The sequence below is a fragment of the Pinus tabuliformis genome, chromosome 9, assembly GCF_031772625.1.
Source record: "Pinus tabuliformis cultivar Carrire ecotype Pingquan chromosome 9, CPIR1, whole genome shotgun sequence".
Lineage (NCBI taxonomy): Eukaryota > Viridiplantae > Streptophyta > Pinopsida > Pinales > Pinaceae > Pinus > Pinus tabuliformis.
This window is the reverse complement of record NC_142307.1, coordinates 1,818,539,536-1,818,565,067: the sequence shown is the minus strand read 5'-3', so window position 1 is coordinate 1,818,565,067 and position 25,532 is coordinate 1,818,539,536. Positions and strand designations below refer to the sequence as shown.

The following is a 25,532-nucleotide window of genomic DNA, read 5'->3' as shown; positions in this document are numbered from 1 at the left end:
ATGATAGGGTCGCATCCTGGAACGTCAGCCTGTTGAAATCATAGAGGGGTAATTTCATCTTTTGCAGGCCTGGTGGCACCGTTAACACTGAACAGATCCAAGCAGGCCTTATCGTCCAACCAGAATTTGCGATTGATGTTACCGTCAAGATTTTTGCTCCAGAATTTGCGACATTATTCTTCGTAAGTGAATTTCTTGTAACGAGCAGGATTATGAGAGTTATCAATGAAGAGGCCGGTTCCGTCACTGCATCATTAGAAGGGCAGTAGAACATTCCAATAGACATACGCGATACCGAGGAATTCACTAGAGCGCGGTGGATTGTGCTTTTGTGTAATCCATTGCTCAAAACCTGAAACCAAAGGAGGAACTGTATCATCACACAAATAAAAAACTTGCTATATGAGTATATACTGTGATTGTTCTTTAGGGGCTAGACTGATCATGGATTTCATCCACTGCTTTACCTGTAATTGGTCTGCAATGATGATTACGAAGGAATTTGCAACGGGTTGAACAGCAATCCAATTTCCGTTCTTGCGCACTTGCAAGCCGGATACTTGATCCTGGAGAAGAACCGTGAGAGCGCTGGGATCTGTGTGACTCGGTAAGCCATAGGTGAGCTCTGGGTTCGGGCAGCGAGGGTAGTAATATATTTCGATATATTCGCCGTGTTTTCCAAGAGATTTATTTAGAAAGTCCAGTTCCAGTCCCAGGCTCTCTGATACTAACTCTAACAAACGTAGTGTCATTGCCCTAATTTCGGTGCAGTATGTACTGGCAACTTCTCTGCATTCACGCCAAATCGAGGATTATTATGCTTAATTATATAACAGATGCAACGAATGGAATATAGGCTTTCAATGGTTCGGACAATGAAGCCCTCTTATATCCACCTGTAATCATAAGGTTTTGTAGGCCAATAGTCAATATAATCCTCCAAAGGGTAACAGTGGTGTTTCAGGTTGTTCCTCCAATTTAAAGCATTCTCTTTCCAAATGTTAAAGCTACTCGGCAAGCGTACTACGCGTGAAGGGTCCTCGGAATGCAAATCTGCTCTATATTTCGCAGGCATTGTGAAGAATTCTCGGGCAGCATCCAGCATTCTCTGGATCACCGTCTCGTGCACTCCATGATTTACGATCTCAGAACACATTAGAAAGTACGACGAGTGGTATGAAATACATGCGAACATAGGGCTAAGTTATGTTCTCGGTTGTCAAATTAATTTCTCAAGGTTATGGGAGTATGGTCGCTCTGGCAAAAACGTAACAGGAGCTCAATTGGAAGTTATCAAAAGAAGCTTTAGGGTGCAACGAGATGTTTGTCCCTTTGTTATTGAATTAGTGGATGACTAAGAGATTCAAAGCATACCATTTCCTTTTAATCTCTGATGCTCTTTTGTTTTTCTTTATGCAGAAGAAACCGAGGGTGATCTAATATGTTGGAATGTTAATTCCAACTGCAGGTTGCAAACACCATGCAGGCGGACGTGGACAATACGGCAGCACCCAAAACGGCCGGAGCAAAACCAAAAACCATCTTGAGGGATATCGGACCGCTTTTGCGTGAAAGTAGTTTCCGTATTTTTGAGCCCGATACAATATGGTGCAGATGCGTGGCTCTCCCCATACGTAAGCAAACGTAATTTCTGGGGTGGTATCGTTCAGTCATGTAATGGTTTCCGATATCTCCGTCCACCATCCGATGTAGCTCATCTACCTCCGCCGTCGATTGCTCCAAGATGCATACGAACCTGCATCGAATTAAAAATCATGCGTGAAGTAAAAGTCAAGTTTGGTTGACCATAACTATTCTTAATGCAATGTCATATGCGTTGGTAAATGTTTTGCGTGAAGTAAAAGTCAAGTTTGGTTGACCATAACTATTCTTAATGCAATGTCATATGCGTTGGTAAATTTTTTATGGTTTCCGATATCTCCGTCCACCGTCCGATGCAGCTCATCTACCTCCATCGTCGATTGCTCCAAGATGCATACGAGCCTGCATCGAATTAAAAATCATGCGTGAAGTAAAAGTCAAGTTTGGTTGACCATACCTGTTTTTAATGCAATGTCATATGCATTGGTAAAATTTTTAAGTTTTGTCCATACGGCACGTAATATTACATTTTGTTTTGTTAACACATAAAAATATTCTTTTGTATATACGTTGACTTGGTATGGCATTGTATTATTGCACACGGGAGGAGAAGAAAAACATGTGTTCGTAGCAGCGAGGAAAACCAGAGAGTTGTTATTTCTCTTGAGCATGGGAGAAACGTAGCAGCAGTGAAATACCAAAAGAACATATTGCACAGCAGTGCTTATAGATATATAAAAATAGGGAGGAGCGCATATGTTTTATGTAAGTTTTTTTTATGTGTGTTCGTGAGTGAAACAGTGAAGAGCTGCAAGTGAAGCAGTGAATATATACCGCACAGCAGTGCGAATCCAAGAAATCAGGGGGTTGTAATGTAAATTTTTATTTTTGTTCAAACGAAGTGGAACACATAATATTTCTGAGGAAGCATATGTAAATGTTTGTTGTTTTACAGCTGTGTGTAAAAACAGTTTTACACCAGTAAATGAAAAAGGGGTTTTACAGCAGTAAACCCAGCACAGTAAGTTCTCAGGTGAAAACAGAGTTTTGTAGAATGAAAGTAATTTTGGTGAATCCCTCTCAGCAAAGAGGATGAATATGTATCAGAGTTGGCTGAATGTATTTTTGGTAAATCCCTCTAAGTGAAAGAGGATGAATGTTGTTTCAGGCATTTTTATTTTAATGAATACAAGGATTTTTATGGCTGTGTAATACTCTGTTCTGAGAATTTTTATTAAAACCTTCCCTGTGCAAAAAGATTTTGTGGCAGAAGGAAACAGAGCATTGCCTCTGTGGAGTTTATTTTGTTTGTTTTTGGGATTTTGCCAGAAAAATCCCCAACAGTGGTATTAAAGCTGGTCCAGGCTCTTTGATGGTGACAGAGCAGGTTCAGGCTCTTTGAAGTGTCAAAGAAGATGAAGGAAAAATTCTTGTTGCAGCAGAAAAAAGCTTCTCCAGCAGAGTGAAGTCTCAAGCAAAATAACCCAGGTATTCCTCAAAGTTTTTTTTTGTGTTGCTGTTGAAGAAACAATGAGTCATTTTAAAAAAAAACACAGTCAGGGATTTTAAAAATAGTTAAGAATGACAAGGTCAAAGAAGAAAGCCTCCAAATCCCCTAAGGCTGTGTCTCCCTCTTCTACTAAAATAGAAGACGATCTATTTGAAAGTATTATATTTGAGGCTTCAAAGTTTAATGGAAATTTTGATATGTGGGAAATAAAAATGAGGGCTGTCTTACAGTCTCAAGGGATTGAGATCTGGGAATTAGTGATTGATGATAGCAAGATGGATAAAAAATCCATGGAATATGATGGACAAGCACCAAAGACTATCTTGGATGGACTGCCTGATTCTATAAAGAAGAAATTAGGAAAATATTCATCAGCAAAGGATATTTGGGAGAGACTTCATGACCTTGATGCAAAGGGAGCACTGACCATGACCATCAGTGAAGAAGGAAATTCTGAACCCATCATAGAAGCTGAATGTGAGAAGGTTGACCTCATCAAACTTCAAGTAAAAGAAAGGGATGAAGAGTTAGTCAAGCTTAAGAAAGAGCTTGATCAATGCAAGAGGAAACATCATGAAGAAGTCATGTCTATGACAAATCAGTTGAATAGAGCAAAGAAGCAGGGAGACGCCTTGTCAAGTCAACTTGAACAAAGGCACAAGATAGTGAACAAACTTGTAGAAGAGATTGAACAGTACAAAGTAGAGGTCACCTCCCTTAAGTCTGAACTACAAGAAGCCAGGAAGCAGGCACAAGGAGCTGAAAAGAAAATGGAGAGCAGTCAAGCAGAAATCTTCAAAATGAAGACAAACATCATCTCTCTTAAAATAGCAGCCGCTGAAGCTACTCGTAGCAAGGAAGAAATTGAGGAACAACTTACAAAGAAAAATAATGAAAAGATTGGAAGAAGAGATTGTCCTCCTCAAGAAAAAGGTTGAAGGGATGAACAAAATCATGAAGAGCTCTCAAGCTTTGGATGACATGCTCAGCTATCACAGATCTCCATCTGATAAATCAGGACTTGGGTATGTAGGTGAACCCTCAAACAAGGATGAAGATGCTTTAAGCAAAGGAGATGTGAAGAAGCCAAAAAGAAGTTGTGAAGCTCCTAGTTCCAGCAAAGGCAAGGAGAAAAATGAAGGCTGCAATAGAAGAAATCCTACTCCAAGAAGAAAACCAGCTCCAAGAAGAAATGTAGCTGATGTCAAAGAGGCAAGATGCAATGGTTATCATCAAAGGATCTCAAGGCAGCAAGGCTTCAGAAGTACATCAAGGAAACCTCCATCTCCCAGGTACCAAAGTTCATTTTTTGGTTATTGTTATGCTTGTTCAAACTTTGGTCATATGGCAAAAGACTGTAGAGCATTTCATGGAGATAGATGTTGTGGTCCCCGACAATCTCCAAGAAATAATTTCACAAGAAGAAATCATGAATTCTTATTCATGAATAAAGTTGAATGCTTCAAGTGTCATAACATTGGGCATATGGCACGTGACTGTAACTTAACATGGGCTCTTACACAAGCTAGACCCATGCAAAAGAAGAAAGTTACACAAGTATGGAGAAGGAAGGAAATGCAACCTGAAACCCCCTTGAACTCCCCAGCTGATCTAAGTCTCTTTTGAGAAAACCTTGCTGAAAGAAGATAAAGCATACACTAAAGGGGAGCTTGTAATTTTTTTTGCTGAACTGTATTAACAGTCACTCTTTGATGAAGACCTTTTCATAAGGGAAAGATATGAAGTTAAATCTGCCATAGAAGCAGAGAAGAAAAGTATGCAAAGCAAGAAGACCCTCACAGCAGTGGGAAGACAGAACATAAAACAGCAGTTTGGAAATTTTTTTGGAGCACATGCATTGAAATGCATAGCAATGGAATGTAGTTTTCCTTTTATGTAATATGAGAGAATATACTCACAGCAGAGTGAGTATAATACATAGCAGATGGAAATGTTTTGTATTGGGAATGAAAATGAAAAGCAGCGAGAAGAAAATGAGAAGAAGGCAAAACGCAGCAAAGCGTAAATGCCCAGTGGCTGAAAATGCAATGAAATTTATCACAGAGCAGTGAAAAATGTATTTTTTTTTTGTATGCAATGCAACATGCACAGAAATTCCTAAAGAAAAACAAGGGCAGCGTATATTTTTAATGCACATGGGATGAATGAGAATGTATATGGCAGCAGAAAAACGAAAGGTATTGCACAACAGTGCATTGTGTAAATAAAAAAAAAGAAGACGAAGACTGTGTGAAGCAAGGGTGTAAAAAGGAACAGGGGCAGCCACAGTGCAAATTGCAGAGGCAACGCAGCAGCAAATAAAAACCCAGGGATGACAGAGTCTATGGTTATGGGTATGTACAGCAGTGCATAAGAAAAAGGCAGCAGCGTGATGGCAAGAAGGAGAAGCACAACAGTGCGAAGAAAATGAAACCAGAGCTAAGAGAGAATGAAGAAATGTGTTTTTACACAGCAGTGAAAAGGGCAATCATGAAGAGCAAGAGAGGTGCAGCAGCGCGACAGTGAAGGAGATTTTTTTGTGTGTAAGGAATTACATTTATAGCAGTAAATGTAAGTAATTTTTTTATTACAAAAGTAGATGTAATACTCTGTTTTACAGCAGTTAATGTAAATGAGATTTTTACACACCAGCAATGTAAAATCTCATGAGGAAAACATAGTAATATTTTCGGTTGTTTTGGAACTGCATCTAAAGCAGTGTCTGTTTGTAATCCCTCCGTGAGAGGAAGTGAAGTTCTTGGTGAATCCCTCTTTTAAAGAGGAAGGTGCTTTTCAGCACAGTGTCATGGTGAATCCCTCAGTCAAGAGGAAGATGCTTTTCAACATAGTGTGGTAAATCCCTCTGTCAAGAGGAAGATGATTTTTTTGGCATACACTGGTGAATCCCTCTGTCAAGAGGAAGGTGTTTTCCACCACAGTCTCAAGTGAATTCCTCTGTCATGAGGAAGGTGCTCTTAAGCACAGTGTCAGGTGAATCCCTCTGTTAAGAGGAAGACTATTTTGTTGTTTGTGGAACTGCATCAGAAGCAGTTGGTGAATCCCTCTATGCGAGGAAGATTTGTGAATCCCTCTATGTGAGGAAGTGTTTGGGTATGATTGAATGCCCAGCAGTTGAAATTAAAGGGGAGTGTTGGAATGTTAATTCCAACTGCAGGTTGCAAACACCGTGCAGGCGGACGTGGACAATACGGCAGCACCCAAAACCGCCGGAGCAAAACCAAAAACCATCTTGAGGGATATCGGACCGCTTTTGCGTGAAAGTAGTTTCCGTATTTTTGAGCCCGATACAATATGGTGCAGACGCATGGCTCTCCCCATACGTAAGCAAATGTAATTTCTCTGGTGCTATCGTTCAGTCATGTAATGGTTTCCGATATCTCCGTCCATCGTCCGATGCAGCTCATCTACCTCTGCCGTTGATTGCTCCAAGATGCATACGAACCTGCATCGAATTAAAAATCATGCGTGAAGTAAAAGTCAAGTTTGGTTGACCATACCTGTTTTTAATGCAATGTCATATGCGTTGGTAAAATTTTTAAGTTTTGTCCATATGGCACGTAATATTATATTTTGTTTTGTTAACACATAAAAATATTTTTTTGTATATACGTTGACTTGGTATGGCATTGTATTATTGCACACGGGAGGAGAAGAAAAACATGTGTTCACAGCAGCGAGGAAAACCAGGGAGTTGTTATTTCTCTTGAGCATGGGAGAAACGTAGCAGCAGCGAAATACCAAAAAGAACATATTGCACAGCAGTGCTTATAGATATATAAAAATAGGGAGGAGCGCATATGTTTTATGTAAGTTTTTTTTATGTGTGTTCATTTTTAGAGTGAACGAGCCAAATGAAAAAGAGCTGCGAGTGAAGCAGTGAAGAGCTGCGAGTGAAGCAGTGAATATATACCGCACAACAGTGCAAATCCAAGAAATCAGGGGGTTGTAATGTAAATTTTTATTTTTGTTCAAACGAAGTGGAGCACATAATATTTCTGAGGAAGCATATGTAAATTTTTGTTGTTTTACAGCTGTGTGTAAAAACAGTTTTACACCAGTAAATGAAAAAGGGGTTTTACAGCAGTAAACCCAGCGCATTAAATTCTCAGGTGAAAGCAGAGTTTTGTAGAATGAAAGTAATTTTGGTGAATCCCTCTCAGCAAAGAGGATGAATATGTATCAGAGTTGGCTGAATGTATTTTTGGTAAATCCCTCTTAGTAAAAGAGGATGAATGTTGTTTCAGGCATTTTTATTTTAATGAATACAAGGATTTTTATGCCTGTGTAATACTCTGTTCTGATAATTTTTATTAAAAGCTTCCCTGGAAAAAAGATCATGTGGCAGAAGGAAACAGAGCATTTCCTCTGTGGAGTTTATTTTGTTTGTTTTTGGGATTTTGCCAGAAAAATCCCCAACAGAATATTCTTGCCGATGGAACATGATCTAATACACTGGTACTGGACATGTTTAGAGGACATAGATTTTTACACTGATGGATAAGTAATTGACATTGTCACAAACTTATATGGAGTCCCATGGACACACATCTCTGTTAGATTACATTGACAGATAAGTGACACTGTCACAACCTATACGAATATCAGGGATATACATGCTTATATTAGATTTGATATTCATATTAACTAAAAATTTTAAAATAAAATATATATAGAAAATGGGAAAACATTAATTATATATATTTATATATATATATTCAATTTTGTATAAAAATATATTCATGTTTATATTAGATTTGATATTCATATTAACTAAAAATTTTAAAATAAAATATATATAGAAAATGGAAAAACATTATATATATATATATATATAATCAATTTTGTATAAAAAATATATTTTAGGAGATAGTAAGAGAAAAATATGTTATTTATTCTATATTTAAAGTTTTAAATCTACCGAGCTTAAATAAGAAGGATGAAATATCTTAAAATTCAAACGCAAGTTTCTTTTTACTGCAAAGCTTATGAGAGATTTGAGATTTGTATTTAGAGAAATTTGATTTTTGATGAAATATCTTAAAAAAATAATTTAGTTTGTATTAAGTTAATTTGTATTAAATTAAGATAAATATGTTATTTTTTAATAACACTATATATATATATATATCTATATATAGATATATATATTAATTTTAATTATATATAAATTTTGAAAATACTAATATTATTTGACATTTTTTTATAATATATTTTCTAATTAATTTTGAAGGTTAAATATAATATACATAATATATAAATAGAGAATACGTACATACAAAAAGAGTTTATTGTAAGTGTTAAATTTGTTTATCACATTTAAATATAAAGTTTTCAATTATTATAATTACTAATATAAATTATTATTATTATATATTTTAATTTATATTAGTAAAATATATTTTAAATTACATTATATTTTGATGTAATGTTTCACCACAACATTTTATTAAATTAATTATTACAACATTTTTTTCATATTAATTCAAAAATATTTTTTTTACAATAAAATATTTCAACATAGCCCCTAGGGATAGCTCAAATGGTCGAGTTCCCGTTGATAGTACTCCCGGTTTGAGAGGTCACGGGGTCAAATCTCCTCGACGCCCTCGGGGTTAGGCCAGGTGCCGCGCTTCTCTACGTGGACGTAACGGTAGATAAACTAACATCAATTCATTTTAATTCTAATTTACCAAGTTTCAATTTGCAAATCCCTTTTCTAGTTAAAAAATTGGTATATCCAGAGTTAGGTGGATTTTCAGTCACATATTTATTATTTTTTTATCTATAATATATAAAAAGTTGAGATTGTAATATTTTTTATGGTTCACATTCTACACATCAAAATACTTATGATCCATAACATATTCTCTTTTCATATATAGATATATAGTTATTAATAATTTTTTAGATTTTATATATCAACACCATATTAGCAATGTAATAAATCAATAAAAAGTGAAAAAAAAACTTTTAATAATTCAACCTTGGTTTTTTTCTATAGTGGACTGTCCCTTGAAACATTGGAAGTTAAATTTATTTGACAATTTGTTTATGTAGATAATTGACAACATAAAATTAGTTTTTCATTTTCTTATATAAATTTGATATAAAACTATGTTATCTAATATGACATTGATTATGATTAATATTAAAATGTTTTTTTGTTATTAATATATTTATCTTTTAAATATTATATATTAACATACAATAAATTACACATTATGTAATATGAATAATATTATTTCTACACGCAATCAATTCCGGATGACATATTTCTTTGATCTAGAAAGTAAATTAATATTTTTTAATTTATTTTTATATTAAATTTATGTAAAAATAAAATATAAATTGAATTTTTTTATTATTTTATTAATATAAATATTATTTTTAAATATAAGCTTATTTCACGACTTCTTTTCCATATTATTAGATTATAAAGTACGTGTAGACACAATCATATTTTAATAAAATTTATAAATAAAACATTTAATATAAATAATGTTAATGGGAAAAAATATCTATTGACCTTAAACTTTTAAAAGGTATCAATCGGGTTAAATATCGTGACAATTAATAATTGGTGCCTGTTAGACGTGTCTTGGGTTAAGTAATTGGCTATTTTTATTGAAAGTGATTAAATTTTTCCAGACGTAGATGATTCTTTTTGTAATGTCTCCATAAAAAAAATTTTGTTTTTATTGTTATAATTCACTTCTTACCGTGTCAAGGTTTTTCACTATACATTGCCTCGCCGGCTATAATACCACGCAGATTTTACTACGTCTATGGAATATGGTGATAATTAAAGCTCAGTTAAATTTTCCGGGAAATGATTTGATTTACAACATCTACACAGTTTGTCTTTATACTATGGCTTGGGTATGATGCCGCCTCTACCATGTGGCGAGCCAATCGGATAAGGTGAATAAATTGTTGTCTTTGCGCTGTCATGTGTGACCTGGTGGACCGTCTGGTCTCACCAGCTCGGCTCGGGATCCTCAATCGGATCAACGGTGACGCATTCCCCAACGCAATCCAATGGTGGAGCCTTCGTCAGGATTTTCTCAACCCCGAGAGTAGTGAGACCGACCTCATTTGATTGCAATTCCTTCGCGGGTGCCCGCTCTGGTGCGGTCATTACTTCTGCATCACTGTTTCGAAGGTTGGAACCCTGTTCGGGCCTGGCTTCATGGTTTGGCTATGGACAAAGGCACCACAGGTGAAGGCTTGTGTCCTATGTTAGTGGTTTTCCGTTTCAGTTTTTTTTATTCGCTGTCTGTAATTTGTGGTTTGCCGTTTCAGTTTTTTTTATTCGCTGTCTGTAATTTATTCAACCTTATCAGGTTCATTAATCACTTGCATGTAATTACAATGTTGTGCAGAACATGGGACTCGGAGCTGGCTCAACCAGCTTGGAAGGGCGACGCCTCTACAACGAAGGAACTTTCAGTCTCGGGTAAGTTCTTGTCCCGGAGGGAGGGGAAACTTCCAGCATGGTATGGCTCTCGGCCTCCACGGAGTGCCGGATTCTTGGCCGCAAATCCTCAACTTAAAAGAGGGACAGAACCTTTCTATTGGGTTTTTCATCCATATGTAACTATATTTTGCAAGCATGAGGTGATTATTGCTGCAGACATCTCCAGAGTTTACTTGCTTGAGTCTTTGTAATTTGCTTGAGTCTTTGTAATTTCCGCTGATTGCTTTTGTGACGACGAGGGTTTTAGGATTGAACAGAGGGATAAGTCTGCTATATGTTGTGGCTATTAAGGCCAGCAGTCGGGCTTTATTTGTTGAACTGCTGTTGATTCCTCATTAAATGTGTATACCCAGTTTTGGGTTCCCGTCTTTGGTTGACAGTGAAAACTAATGTATTATAAATTTCCGTTTCTTGTTTATTCATGTATGCACCACATGCCATGTTGTTCTTTTGATTTTTTTTACAGAAGTGGTTTGGAATTAGATAGGGTGGTTTTGTATTAAATAGGTTTGAAATTCTTCGGATGGATGTGTTGTTTTGGCCCACCGAATCTCATGTATAATTGCTCTTCAACTATAGAGTATAGCCACTATGCCATGCACGCTCTTCCCCTTGCAGGCGAGATCTACTAACTTGGACTTAACAGTCCCAGCTTCAGGGTTCCCTGCCATGCAGGTTCTTTTCCCTGTGTAGCGTCATGGCTGCAGTTTACTGCCGGCACCGACAACGACGCGAACCCTTGTCCCCAATTGGAATACCCCTTACTTATTCACCCTGCTAATTATTCCAATGGTTCCTTCCTGGCATTTAATTTTTATTCTGTGCTCATTACTACTTGTGTGAGAAAATACCACTTCGGTTTTCAGTAATTCCATTTTGGAAACTTTCTGGCAACCCGGATACATTCCTACTGCGCTGAAAGGTTCACCAAAATTTTAGACCTGACTTTCTGCCAACCCGGATACATTTTTACTGCCCTGAAAGGTTCACCAGAATTTTAGATCTGGGACATGGGCCCAAGGTGTCTACCTGACCCCTTGTGAGCTCCAAAAACTATAACAGTATTCGTTCCCCTCTTTATGGTCCCTAGACTTAAGGGTAGAGACTTTTGCTGTTTTTTTTCTTTTAAACTAAGCTACAGGCCCTTCTCTCATTTGAAGCCTGTCAGCACATTGCTCGATTTTACTATTCAATTTTATTGATAATCTCCTCAAGTGACTGCCTGCTCTCTGTTGTTAGCATAGTTTCTTAATTTTCTTATTTTTGAGTAGTTTGCAAGATTTCTCTATGTATGAAAATCTCCTCACGGCTAATTCCAATGTTCAACACTTGATGTATTATTGACAAACATAATTATAAGGTATTCTATTTTAAACAAGATACTTGAGAAACAAAGAGATTCCCAGATACCGAGACAACAATTATAACGCCTTCGGGTTGACAGTTCCCAATGGTAACATTTTTATCCATTTCTGGCAGGTTACAGCGAAAGTGGAAATCTACCTGTTCTCCCCACTGCTGAACCCCAAGTTTCAATGTAATAAACTGTAAAACTACAAAGAACAAGAGAACTCCTTTTTTTTTTTAAATTGAGTTAGAGATCGCGTACCTGTGTTGCCTTGTATGAAACTCTTCCTTTCCTCTACTTAAAGCTATGGTCACCACTGCCTTCAGCAGCTAGTCATCCACTCGTCCTTGAGACTGTCATCCAAGACCAGTCTCCCCCCTAGCTGACTGAAAGACCACTGTCTTTGCTTGTTGCAGGCGCGATGCACCCTTACCATCTGATCCTCACCAGACTTGGTAAGACCCCTACTTTTCCTGTTCTCTGTCCTCTACAGCATAGCCCCCGTCTTCTTCTTTTTCCCCCTTTACCCCCAAACCATTCCACGGTTGGGGCGGAAAAGAAACGGTTAGGGTTGCAACTGTTTTTTTTGTTAATCCAAGTCTTAACCAACTCTGCCATGATGTGACATGACATCCTGTCATTTTAATTTTTTTATTTATTTAAAATATATATATATAAATTTATCCAACAGAAAATGTTCTTGTTTTTTATTGTGATAAAAAAATATTTACAATAATCTAGGGATATGACATCTCCCCCTCCTGAAGTTAGACATCGTCCTGATATCTTCTGGTTATAACACACCCCTGGGTAAGCTTGCTTCATGAGTTCCTCATCTTCCCAAGTGGTCTCATCAGGCTCAAAGTGCTGCCACTGCACTTTAACTTGGGTAATATGCCGCTTCCGCAGCATGACTTCTCTCTGGTCTAGAATGCTCAGCTGTTCGACTCGGATTTCTCCTTCTGCTTCTACCTGCAATATGTAAAACCCTGAGTTAATTTTTCATTAAGAGAAAAACATTTTGTTTGATTTACCAGAGAAATTCTTACCTGAATATCCTACCAGTTAATCACATGATTAGGGTCATAAACATATTTCTTTAACACAGAAACATGAAAGACATTGTTGACTCGTATGTGACTAGGTAGAGCAAGCTGGTAAGCCACCGACCCAATCATTGCTAAAATCTAGAAGGGTCCACAATATTGAGGTGCCCACTTAGTGCAGCCACTCCACTGTAAAGTGATTTTCCGTGCTGGAATTCTCACATACACATGATCACCCACTTGATATTCCTTGAACCTCCTTTTCCGGTCAGTGAAGTTCTTCTACCTATCCTGAGCTACCTTCAGATTAGAAAACACGTTTTTAACTAGTTCCTTCATTTCCTAGAGCATTTTAGGGCCTAGCATTAATCTGTCTTTCGGTCCACTCCAGCTTGAGGGTGTGTGGCACTTTTGCCCATATAACACCTCAAATGGACTCATCTGCAATAATGTGTGGTAGCCATTATTGTATGCAAACTCAACCAGGTGAAGATAGTCTTCCCACTTGGTTGGTTGCTGCATCGCATACGCTCTTAACATATCTTCCACCACCTGGTTCACCCGTTCAGTCTGCCCGTTAGTTTGGGGATGATAAGCCGTGCTAAAATTCAGCTGGATATCGAATTCCTCAAACAATGTTTTCCAAAAGGCCAATGTAAATTTTACATCTCGATCTGAAATTATTGCCTTTGGTATCCCATGCATCTTAAATATGTTTTGCATGAACACATGAGCGATCTGCACCGCTCGGTATGTAGATTGCACGGGTATAAAATGTGCTGACTTGCTTAGCTTGTCGACAACCACCATGATGGAATCATTGTTCTTCTTCAACTTAGGCAAACCGGTTATAAAGTCCATAGTGATGGTTTCCCACTTCCACTCCGGGATGGGTAACGGATGTAGTAAACCTGCGGGATTCCGGTGTTCCTCTTTAATTCACTGACATTCAAAATATCGAGCCAAGTATCCAGCCACATCTTTCTTCATGCCCAGCCAATAATACTCTTTTCGGAGTGTTGTAATCATATTTTGTTATCTGGGGTGTCTGGCATAATGACTCCTATGATATTCATCCAATATTAGATTTTTAATATTGTTCTGGTCGGGTACATACAGTCTCCCTTTATAATACAAAAGCCCAGCTACATCTAGAGCGTAATCCGACTGTTTTTCTGTGCTGTTCGGTAGCTGTACTTGTTGTTTTATTTGCTGGTACACAACATCTTGCTCGGCTGCCTCTTTGATCATCTCCCCGAAGGGGCTTTTCCTCTCACTGCAGGAAATCTCGTATAGACACTGCACTTTTCGACTCAAAGCATCTGCCACCTGGTTCTCCTTCCCTTTCAGATGCTTGATCTCAAAATCAAAGCCACTTAAGAAATCCACCCACCGGGCTTGCCTAGCATTTAGTGTGGGCTGGCTAAAATAATTGGTCAGGCTATGATGGTTTGTTAATAACAGAAATTTTCTTCCCACAAGATAATGTCGCCACATTTTTAGGGTGTGAATTACAACTGCCAACTCTAGATCGTAAACATAATATTTTTGCTCATGTTATTTTACTTCCTTGATTCGTAGACTATCACTTTGCCTTCCTGCATTAGCACACCTCCCAATTGTTCTTTGCTTGCATCAGTACACACTACGTACTCTTTGCTGGGATCGGCTATACTTAGAATAGGTGTGGTGGTGAGTAAATATTTGAGTTGTTCAAAACCTCTTTGACATTCAGGAGTCCACTGGAAAGTTCTTCCCATTTTTTGCAAGAATGTAATTAGGTGAGCCACTTTTGAGAATCCCTCTACAAACCACCTATAATAGCCTACCAATCCCATAAATGATCGGATGTCTGCCACATCCTTGGGTACTCGCCATTCCATAATGGTCCTTATCTTTTCTAGATCCACAACTATTCCATCCTTAGTGATGATATGGTCCAAGTACTGTATCTGATCCTTGAAAAATTCGCATTTACTGAACTTAGCGTACAACTGGTGCTTTCAGAGGGTTTGCAAAACTAACCTGAGATTCTCCTGATGCTGCGCCATAGTCTGAGATTAAATCAATATATCATCAATAAAGATCAGCACAAATTTATCCAAGTATCGATGGAACACACTATTCATCAGGCACATAAAGGTGGCGGGGGCGTTGGTCAATCCGAAGGGTAACACCACAAACTCATAGTGACCATATCGAGTTCTGAAAGCTGTCTTAGCTATATCTTCCTCTCTAATCTGGATTTGGTGATATCTTGACCGCAAATCAATTTTCGAGAAAACTGTTGCCCCTCTTACCTGGTCAAACAGTTCATCAATGCGAGGTAGGGGGTACTTGTTTTTAATTGTCAGTTTGTTCAACTGACAGTAATCCATACACATGCGGAGAGTTCCATCCTTTTTCTTAACGAATAATACTGGAGATCCCCAAGGGGACAGACTGGGGCGTATGTACCTTTTGTCCAACAGCTCCTTTAATTACATATTCAGCTCTATCAATTCGTGTATACTCACACTGTAGGGTGCTCGAGAGACTGGGGCTGCCCCTGGCACCAATTCAATGGTAAAATCTATGTCTCTTTTAGGTGACAGCCCAGGAATTTCTTCTGGAAACACATCGGAAAATTCTTGTACTACTGGAATATTCTCCAATGTGGCTATTTTATTCTTTGAATTGGCATACCCCACTTGAATGGCGTAAATCTGACATCCTTTTCTGATGCATTTGGCTAACTGTGAGGCGGTTATGGGCCAGATCTATACTAGCCGCTTAATCACCTACATCTCTTGTTTTATTCCAAGCTCGTCCTTATAGCTGATAGTCTTGGTTTTACAATTAATTATGGACCAGTGTTTTTCTAACTAGTCCATACCAATCAGTATGTCGTACGAGCCAAGGGGAAGCACATTTAAATCAGTTGTTACTGACTATCCTGCTATTTTTAATGGGCAGTTTTTGACCTTAGCCATTACTCGTCTTTTTGCCCCTGTTGCCAACTGAACTAGCCAGGGGTCCTTAAACTTAATAGGTTGCAACTTACAATGCTCCACAATTCTAGGAATAATATAACTTAAGGTTGCACCAGGGTCAATTAAAACAATTACAGCAAGGTCTAAGAGTTTACCTTCAAATTCCACCATGGTCGGTTGGTACTTTGCCTGGTGATCTTCTAGAGCGGCATTAATCTTTGGCAGACTCCGTCCTACATCACCAATGGTAGAGGCTTCATAAACCTGGGAGACTTGTTCAGCCCATTTTCGCTGAGGGCAGTTTTTTACATATTGGGGGCCGCCACACCCCCAATATTGCACCGGGGGCCTTGTTGTCCCTTCATTGTCTGTTTTTCCGAATTGGTCATTAACTTTAGACTCATTGAGAGGCTTTAATCAGAGTGAATTTTTTTGAGAGTTTCTACTGATTTTCCCTTTAGCGAATCCTTTGTTACTTCCACCACGTTTTCCTTTAGAACCACCAGCCAGTTTGCTGCTTCTCTTATTGACCCATTTCTTGCCCAAGGGCTCTCCCTTCTGCTTGCACTGCTGGTAATAAATTTGGGCTTTCCGTATCGCTTCATCCATCGTCTTTGGGTTGTCAAATTCAATTCTTTCTCTCATACTTGCGGGTAGGCTACTGACAAACCTTTGCACTTTAGCTTTCTCTTCCAGAATATAGGGCACATAGCAGAGTAAGGAAGTAAAACAAGTAATAAACTCGTCCATCGTACGCTGCCCCAACCGCAGGTCATGAAACTCCCTTGCCTTCTCATCATAGAAGCGCTCAGTCAGGTACCTTTCCTTAAAGTATCGTTGGAATTTCTCCCAAGTGACAGTCTGTTCGCTTACCCCTTTTACCATCTTAACTTCCTCCCACCACAAGGTGGCCTTTCCCTGTATTTGGAAAATGGCCAGCCGTGCTTTGAGGTTGTGATCGTATTCATACACCTAGAAGTATTTGTTCATATTAATCAACCAGGCTTCAGTTGCTTCCTCTTGCTCAACATTGAAGTGTGGTGGCTTGATTTTACGAAACTCCCCTTTGCGACGCGATCCGCTGCCTTTTGGACGTCTGCTGTTCTGAGGCATTATCTGCGCGTTCCTCCTCCCTTCTATCTGATTCTTGAGGTTCTATGGGGTGATTCTATTCTCCTGACATTCTTTTTTGCTCAGTGTTGGGATTCAATGGCTACTGGTTCTATCTATCACACAAACTTTTAATAATCCTCTCCTTCTCCATAGGTATCCTTGCATTATCTTCCCGTAATCGAGCCATTTCATTCTTTAGCTCTTGTACCGTTCCAGAATCACCTAATTGGTATTGCGCGCTTCCTCGCCCAACTGTACCCATAATTCGGGATTGCTCCCAGGACCCGTTGCAGGTCCCTGTCCCGCCACAAACCTGTGTGACGTACTGTTGGTTCTCCTCATGTTGGCAATTCCTTGTTGCCCTCTGCTTTCCACAAACGACCAGAAGCAGAGGATTAACACATTGGCTATTTCTTTTTACACATCAGAGATGAAATAAATTGTAATATTTAGTCTATTTACTTTTTTTTTTGTTTACCGATGCCCAAAGGTCAGAGTTTTGCAACTTTGGCTCTGATACCACTTGTAATGTCTCCATAATTTTTTTATTTTTATTTTTATTGTTATAATTCACTTCTTATCGTGTGAAGGTTTTTCACTATACATTGCCTCGCCGGCTATAATACCACCCAGATTTTACTATGTCTACGAAATATGGTGATAATTAAAGCGTAGTTAAATTTTCCGAGAAGTGATTTGATTTACGACATCTACACAGTTTGTCTTTATACTATGGCTTGGGTATGGGGCCGCCTCCACCATGTGGCAAGTCAACCGGATAAGGTGAATTAATTGTTGTCTCTGTGCTGTCATGTGTGACCTAGTGGACCATTCGGTCTCACCAGCTCGGCTCGGGATCCTCAAATGGATCAACGATGACGGATTCCCCAACGCAATCCAACGGTGGATCCTTCGTCAAGATTTTCTCAACCCAGACAGTAGTGAGACTGACCTCATTTGATTGCAATTCCTTCGTGGGTGCCCGATCTGGTGCAGTCATTACGTCAGCATCGCTGTTTCAAAGGTTGGAACCCTGTTCAGGCTCAGCTTCATGGTTTGGCTATGGACAAAGGCACCATAGGTGAAGGCTTATGTCCTATGTTAATGGTTTGTTGTTTTAGTTCTTTTTATTCGGTATCTGTAATTTATTCAACCTTATCAGGTTCATTAAGTACTTGCATGTAATTACAATGCTGTGTAGAACATGGGACTCAGAGCTGGCTCAACCAGCTTGGAAGGGCGACGCCTCTACAACGAAGGAACTTTCAGTCTCGGGTAAGTTCTTGTCCCAGAGGGTGGGGACACTTCCAGCATGGTATGGCTCTCAGCCTCCACGAAGTGTTGGATTCTTGGCCTGAAATCCTCAACTTAAAAGAGGGACAGAGCCTTTCTATTGGGTTTTTCATCCATATGTAACTATATTTTGCAAGCATGAGGTGATTATTGCTGCAGACATCTCCAGAGTTTACTTGCTTGAGTCTTTGTAATTTCAGCTGATTGCTTTTGTGACGATGAGGGTTTTAGGATTGAACAGAGGGATAAGTCTGCTATATGCTGTGGCTATTAAGGCCAGCAGTCGGGCTTTATTTGTTGAACTGCCGCTGATTCCTCATTAAATGTGTATACCCAGTTCTGGGTTCCCGTCTTTGGTTGAGTGTAAAAACTAATGTATTATAAATTTCCTTTTCTTGTTTATTCATGTATGCGCCACATGCCATGCCATTCTTTTGATTTTTTTTACAGAAGTGGTTTGGAATTGTTAGGATATTCCGACACATAGGATATAGTTAAGTTCAACTTGGTCTAGCATAGAGTTAGGTTAGAGTTAGGTAAAGTGTGTTTCTTTACCGTTGTACATTTTGTAACTTACAATCCGACGGTCACGATATGTAGTGATCCGACGGTTCACTCTCACCTCGGTATTACCGACACTTGATCCGTGGCTTGACACCCGATTGGTCCATGAGTTCTATTTAAAGCGCATGGAGGGTCATTGTTCGGGTAATCCGTGCATGAGAGAAGCTTATGTAAATTTTCATTCTTTGATTAATAAATTGTCTGTACCCACGTTGGGACAGGCCGTGGACTGTTTCCCTCCTTGCACTCTGAGGGTTTTAACCACGTCAAAAATACTGGTGTATTGATTTGAGATCTGGTTGTGAGCGGTGTCCTCTTGGTATTCTTTCTGAGGAACTTACCCTGTAAATTCCTACATGGTATCGGAGCTATTTGAGGGCCGCGTCCGTTGGTGATCCAAATCTGAAGCCGGTAGAACTGCATGCGGCTGTCGTTTCCTAGATCTGCTGTTTCTGACTGCTTTCGTTAGATAGGGTGATTTTGTATTAAATAGGTTTGAAATTCTTCGGATGGATGTGCTGTTTTGGCCCACCAAATCTCATGTATAATTGCTCTTCAGCTATAGAGCATAGCCACTATGTCCTGCACGCTCTTCCCCTTGCACGCGGGATCTACTACCTTGGACTTAACAGTTTGACCTTCCCAGGTTTCCCAGTTGGCCTCGGGGGCTGGTACTCCATTCCCAGCTTCAGGGTTCCCTCCCATGCAGGTTCTCTTCCCTGCGTAGCGTCATGGCCACAGTTTACTGTCGGCACCGACAACGACGCGAACCCTTGTCCCCGGTTGGAATACCCCTTACTTATTCGCCCTGCTAATTATTCCAATGGTTCCTTCCTGGCGTTTAATTTTTATTTTGTGCTCATTACTACTTGTGTGAGAAAATACCACTTCGGTTTCCAGTAATTCCATTTTGGAGACTTTCTGGCAACCCGGATACATTCCTACTGCCCTGAAAGGTTCACCAGAATTTTAGACCTGGGACATGGGCCCAAGGGTGTCTACCTGATCCCTTGTGAGCTCCAGAAACTATAACCATTTCCGTTCCCCTCTTTATGGTCCCTAGACTTAAGGGCAAAGACTTTTGCTGTTTTTTTCTTTTAAACTAAGCTACAGGCCCTTCTCTCATTTGAAGTTTATCAGCACATTGCTCGATTTTACTGTTCAATTTTATTGGTAATCTCCTCAAGTGACTGCCTGCTCTCTGCTGTTAGCATAGTTTCCTAATTTTCTTATTTCTGAGTAGTTTGCAAGATTTCTCTATGTATGAAAATCTCCTCACGGCTAATTCCAATGTTCAACACTTGATGTATTATTGAAAAACATAATTATAAGGTATTCTATTTTAAACAAGATACTTGAGAAACAAAGAGATTCCCCGATACCGAGACAAACAATTATAACGCCTCCGGGTTGACAGTTCCCAATGGTAACATTTTTATCCATTTCTATCAGGTTACAGCTAAAGTGGAAATCTACCTGTTCTCCCCACCGCTGAACCCCAGCTTTCAATGTAATAAATTGTAAAACTACAGAGAATAAGAGAAATCTTGTTTTTCAAAATTGAGTTAGAGATAGCGTATCTGTGTCACCTTCTATGAAACTCTTCCTTTCCTATGCTTAAAGCTATGGTCACCACTGCCTACAACAGCTAGTCATTCACCCGTCCTTGAGACTGTCATCCAAGACTAGTGTCCCCCCCTAGTTGACTCAAAGACTACTGCCTTTGCTTGTTGCAGGCGCGTTGTGCCCTTACCATCTGATCCTCACCAGACTTGGTAAGACCCCTACTTTTCCTGTTGTCTGTCCTCTACAGCACAACCCCCGTCTTCTTCTTTTTCCCCCTTTACCCCCCAAACCATTCCACAGTTGGGGTGGGAAAGAAACGGTTAGAGTTGCCACTGTTTTTTTCTGTTAATCCAAGTCTTAACCAACTCTGCCACTATGTGACATGACATCCTATCATTTTAATTTTTTCTTTATTTAAGAGAAAATATAAATTTATGCAACGAAAATGTTCTTTTTTTACTGTGATAAAAAAAAATATTTACAATAATATGGAGATATGACACTTTTTTCCAATAAAATTTTAAAGCAATTGCAATCCAACTTTATTTTTTTTCATTTTCATATTTAACCAATCTAAAAATAAAATAAATTTATAGAATTTTATAACTTTGTTTATTATTAAAATTAATATAATGTAAATTTATCTTCAGTAATTATCCAAGATAGTAATAGAAATGAAGGCGAAGTACCTGAAAAAATCCGTAGTGTTGACATGCATCATTGATATGGCCAATCACCCTCTGCCTCGCAGGTGCACTGAAATTGTCAAGAACCACCAGGGGAATAAAGTCCGAAACAATCACCTCGTTTAGTCTTGGCCTCTCGCTCGGACTTCTGATATAACACCCTGAATAACATCAAGACCGTCGATTTCATCAGAAATTAAGTCCGAAACAATCACCTCGTTTAGTCTTGGCCTCTCACTCGGACTTCTGATATAACAGCCTGGAATAACATCAAGACCGTCGATTTCATCAGAAATTAGTCCCACATCTGTTCTCAGCAGTGCTGTAATTCCTTCTTCGAACGTTTCTTCTAACGCCGGAGAAGGCTTCGGAGTCACGCTATCTTCTTCGGAAGGCATGATATTGGCACTTGAAAGTTGACAGCATAGGCATGTATCAGTACCGCGGAAAACTAAGAGAAACCCCCTGAAAATCGGAACCAATCGGAAATTTTAGTGAAATATTTAAACTGCTAGGACATGATACGGCCTGAAAAACAACGACGAAAGAGGGAGAGAAATATAGATAACCTGAACTGCTTGGAATTATCGCTCGGCGGTGGGTGAATAATTATAGTGCCTACATTACAAATGTGTGCAACGCCTGTCGCTGTCTCAGACTGGGTTATACCCTACCCGGAGAAAAATCTCTGGCCACCTGTGAAAAAATGCTTTTTGACTCCAAAGGTACGCATGTCATGCATTACGTATAAAGTGAAATGACCGCTGATGCCTTCCTTCGATAAATCATTTTTCATTGGCCCTGTGTTTTAAATCAAAAGTCCTTGATCATGCAACACCCTCTCACAATGGAGTAATTAGTGAGTGACAGCGACCCGCAAATGGGGTCACTCTAAATTGTTTTTATTTTAAAGAGTTTTTTTGAAATCATCGAGTAACTCGAGGACAACATCACGTATAATGTATACCGAGTAGAATACGTAACTGAAAGAGTTTAATTAGACTGTTTTTTTTCCCAAAAGAATATAAAAATTTTGGTAATATTTTGATTAAATTTCGCAGTGATTTTTATAAATCCAGGTTATAGTTATCAAAATTTAAGATTTTGGGTTTTCTAGAAGTTTTTGATGGTGGTGAATTCATTTCTATCATCAAAAACATATTCAAGGATTGCTATTGCAAGACTTTTTGAAAAACTATTATCCAGATTCCAGCTACTTTGGCGCTCCTGCAATTCCTTCACCTCCATAAAAAAACTCCAAAATTTATTATTATTATCTCCCAATAATATTATATTATAAATAGAGACTTTTTGAAAAAACATTATCCAGATTCCAGCTACTTTTGACGCTCCTGCAATTCCTCCACCTCCATAAAAAAAAAACTCCAAAATTTATTACTATTATCTGAATCCCAATAATATTATATTATAAATAAAGAAAGTTGTCCAAATTCCAACCACTTTTAACTCTCCAATAATTCTTCCATCCAAATAATTCTTCCATCCAAATAGAAAACTCCAAAATTTATTACTATTATCTCCCAAATAATATTATATTATTACACATATTATGTATTATATTATCTAGATGCATGATATAACACTCCGAGATTATCGTAATAAATTTCACTACACTATTATCACACTCTTCGAGACTACCTTAATAAATTTAACTACCGGGCATACATTATCCGTGATGCGGCCTCTACAGATGTCCTGTTACATAATTGATTTTTCATTCATTATTATGATTACTATGCTCTATTGAGTTCTAAAAAATAGATATTATATTTTTATAATGAAAAAGTAGAGAAGTGTGGTTTTGTTGATTTAATAAATTAAGAATGTGAGTGGTGTGATAAATGTTTTGAAAAGGAGAATATATGTAAGGGTATGCCAATTTAAGAGGACGTGTTTTTTATTTTTAATTTTTTTTTCCAAAGGTGTTTTGGGAATAGACCAATGTCAGAGTTCACTTAGAAGATCATGAGAATTGGTTCCTATCTTAGCAATTTTCATTTTCTTCTTAAAATTGGTCTAGATAGGAACATAATTCCGGTTAGCAAGAGAGGAGTTCATCACCTCATTATATAACTTTATCTTCTTTTTCTCCAAAGGTGTTTTGGGAATAGAGCAATGTCGGAGTTCACTTAGAAGATCATGAGAATTGGTTCTTATCTTAGCAATTTCCATTTTCTTCTTAAAATTGGTCCAGATAGGAACATAATTCTGGTTAGCAAGAGAGGGGTTCATCACCTCATTATAATACTTTATCTTCGTTTTTCTTTCTAACTCCTTATCATCCTATAACTTATCCTTAAATTTGGAAGGAATCGTACTTTTAATATCATACTTATTCTCCAAGATGATCTCCTTTTTTACCCCCCAATAATTGAGTTAGGACTGGACATCCTTATGTCAGTCTAACTTGAGCCAAAGGTGAGGGTTTTGACTATTAGAAGCAACTTTGGGGAACCTCTTGGCTTCCATGTTGTAAAGCTTATTCTTATACATTATGTAAGAAAAACTAGCTTCAAACATTGAAAGAATAGGTTAGGGAGAATTTCCTTTAATGTTGAGGTTGTAAGTTATAAATTACTTTTTGATCAACTCAATCTTCCTCTATGATTCTCTAGATATACTTTAACCCCAAACATCACATCCATATAAAATAATTTGGGTGACGAGTCTCTAAGATGAACTTATTTTACTCCATACCCAAATATTTGTCAGCTTGCAATTGTTTTTGAGTTCAAAAATAAGCTTTCCAACTTTCTATAATCCTTTTCTCAATTCTATAGTTCAAGTGGATTGATGATGGATGTCAATACCTGAATATTTGTAACAAGAAACCTTCTCCAAGTAATTGTTATCATAAATGAAATTATCATAATTGATCTTCTTGGATTTAATTGTCATGACTTTAGTCTTCTCGGTATTAATAGTCATATTAGCTTGGAACAATAATCATGGAGGAATCTAAGTTCCTTATCTAGATCATCACACAGAGGATTCTAAGTAGTTTTTCAAGATCGCCAATGCTTTTGGCTAGAAGAACAATATCTTCAACATAAAGGAGAAGAGTAATGATTTTACCAGCCAGCTTGGGTAGGGCATACGGGACATCCTTTCTTAACTCCAATATTGCATTTAATCTCTGCACCAACCCTGAGTGGTCTTAATATTGGCAATAACATTCAACATTAATCAAATAATTATGATATTATTTATTACTATTATTTTAGTATTGTAAAATATATTGATAATTAAAATAATATTAGTATATTTTAACATATATGTTGAACTCCATTAAAATAAAATTAATATTTTTGAAATTTCATTTATATTTTCTTTTCATTTTTATCAATTAGGAACATATATAATTATCAGCATAGATCCATCTTAACTTGGGATCTGCCAAGCTCTCATAAAAATCAAATTTCTTAGTGAAAAACATGAGGAAAGGCTTGCACCTCAAGAAATTTGATTGATATAATCTCTTGGTAGATCTAGACTTAAGGTGGATCTAGGCTCGTTTTGAACAACATACTACTAAAATGACATTTTTACTTTTTATTTTTCTTTCACCTGTTTTGTAGAATATATAGTTAATTGACATTGAAATATTCAATTCATGATTCACACTTCTCACATTGAAATATTAGTGAATGTCTCCTCATATTCGGAAATTGAAGGCATATATCTATAGGATAATCTATATCCTTTATCTCTCTCTCCAAACACACATTGAATTATTATTGTTATAGTTTTTTTTAATATTGCAGGTTCTCTATACATTTATCTATTTGTATATATCTATTCCATATTAAACATGGAAAGGAAATACAAATATCATTTGTATTTCAAATTAGAAATCACTTACTACACAATAAAACTCTTTGTTCTCTCTTTATATATATAAAATATGTTAAAAGATTTTACTGAACATGCATATTGAATACTTTTTGTTTGTTAGTTTTATATATATATATATATATATATATATATTACGGATCAACTAAAAATAGGATAAATTACACATTATATAATATAAAAAACAAGTTTTTATATGTTTTCTGTAAACTCCATATTAAATAGTGAAGAAATTATATCTCTCCCTTGTACTAAAAAGAAAATTAGTTTTTTAGTTTCAATTACCTTATTTATATCTATATTTTATGTGAAATTACAGTGGAAAATGAAATAATTTATTTACCGCCACATTAATTTATTATTATTATTATTATTATTATTTAATTTGTTAATTTAACTGTTATTTTATTATTCCGAATTGTAAGATTAAGTGACGACATCTTTCTCATACTTGGTTGTAG

General features: G+C 37.5%; 1 pseudogene; it reads right to left on the bottom strand.

Moving 5' to 3' along the window:
- Positions 1-38: 38 nt before the first annotated feature.
- Positions 39-21,940, bottom strand: LOC149156061 (protein DMR6-LIKE OXYGENASE 2-like; annotated as a pseudogene).
- Between the last annotated feature and the right edge of the window lie 3,592 nt (positions 21,941-25,532).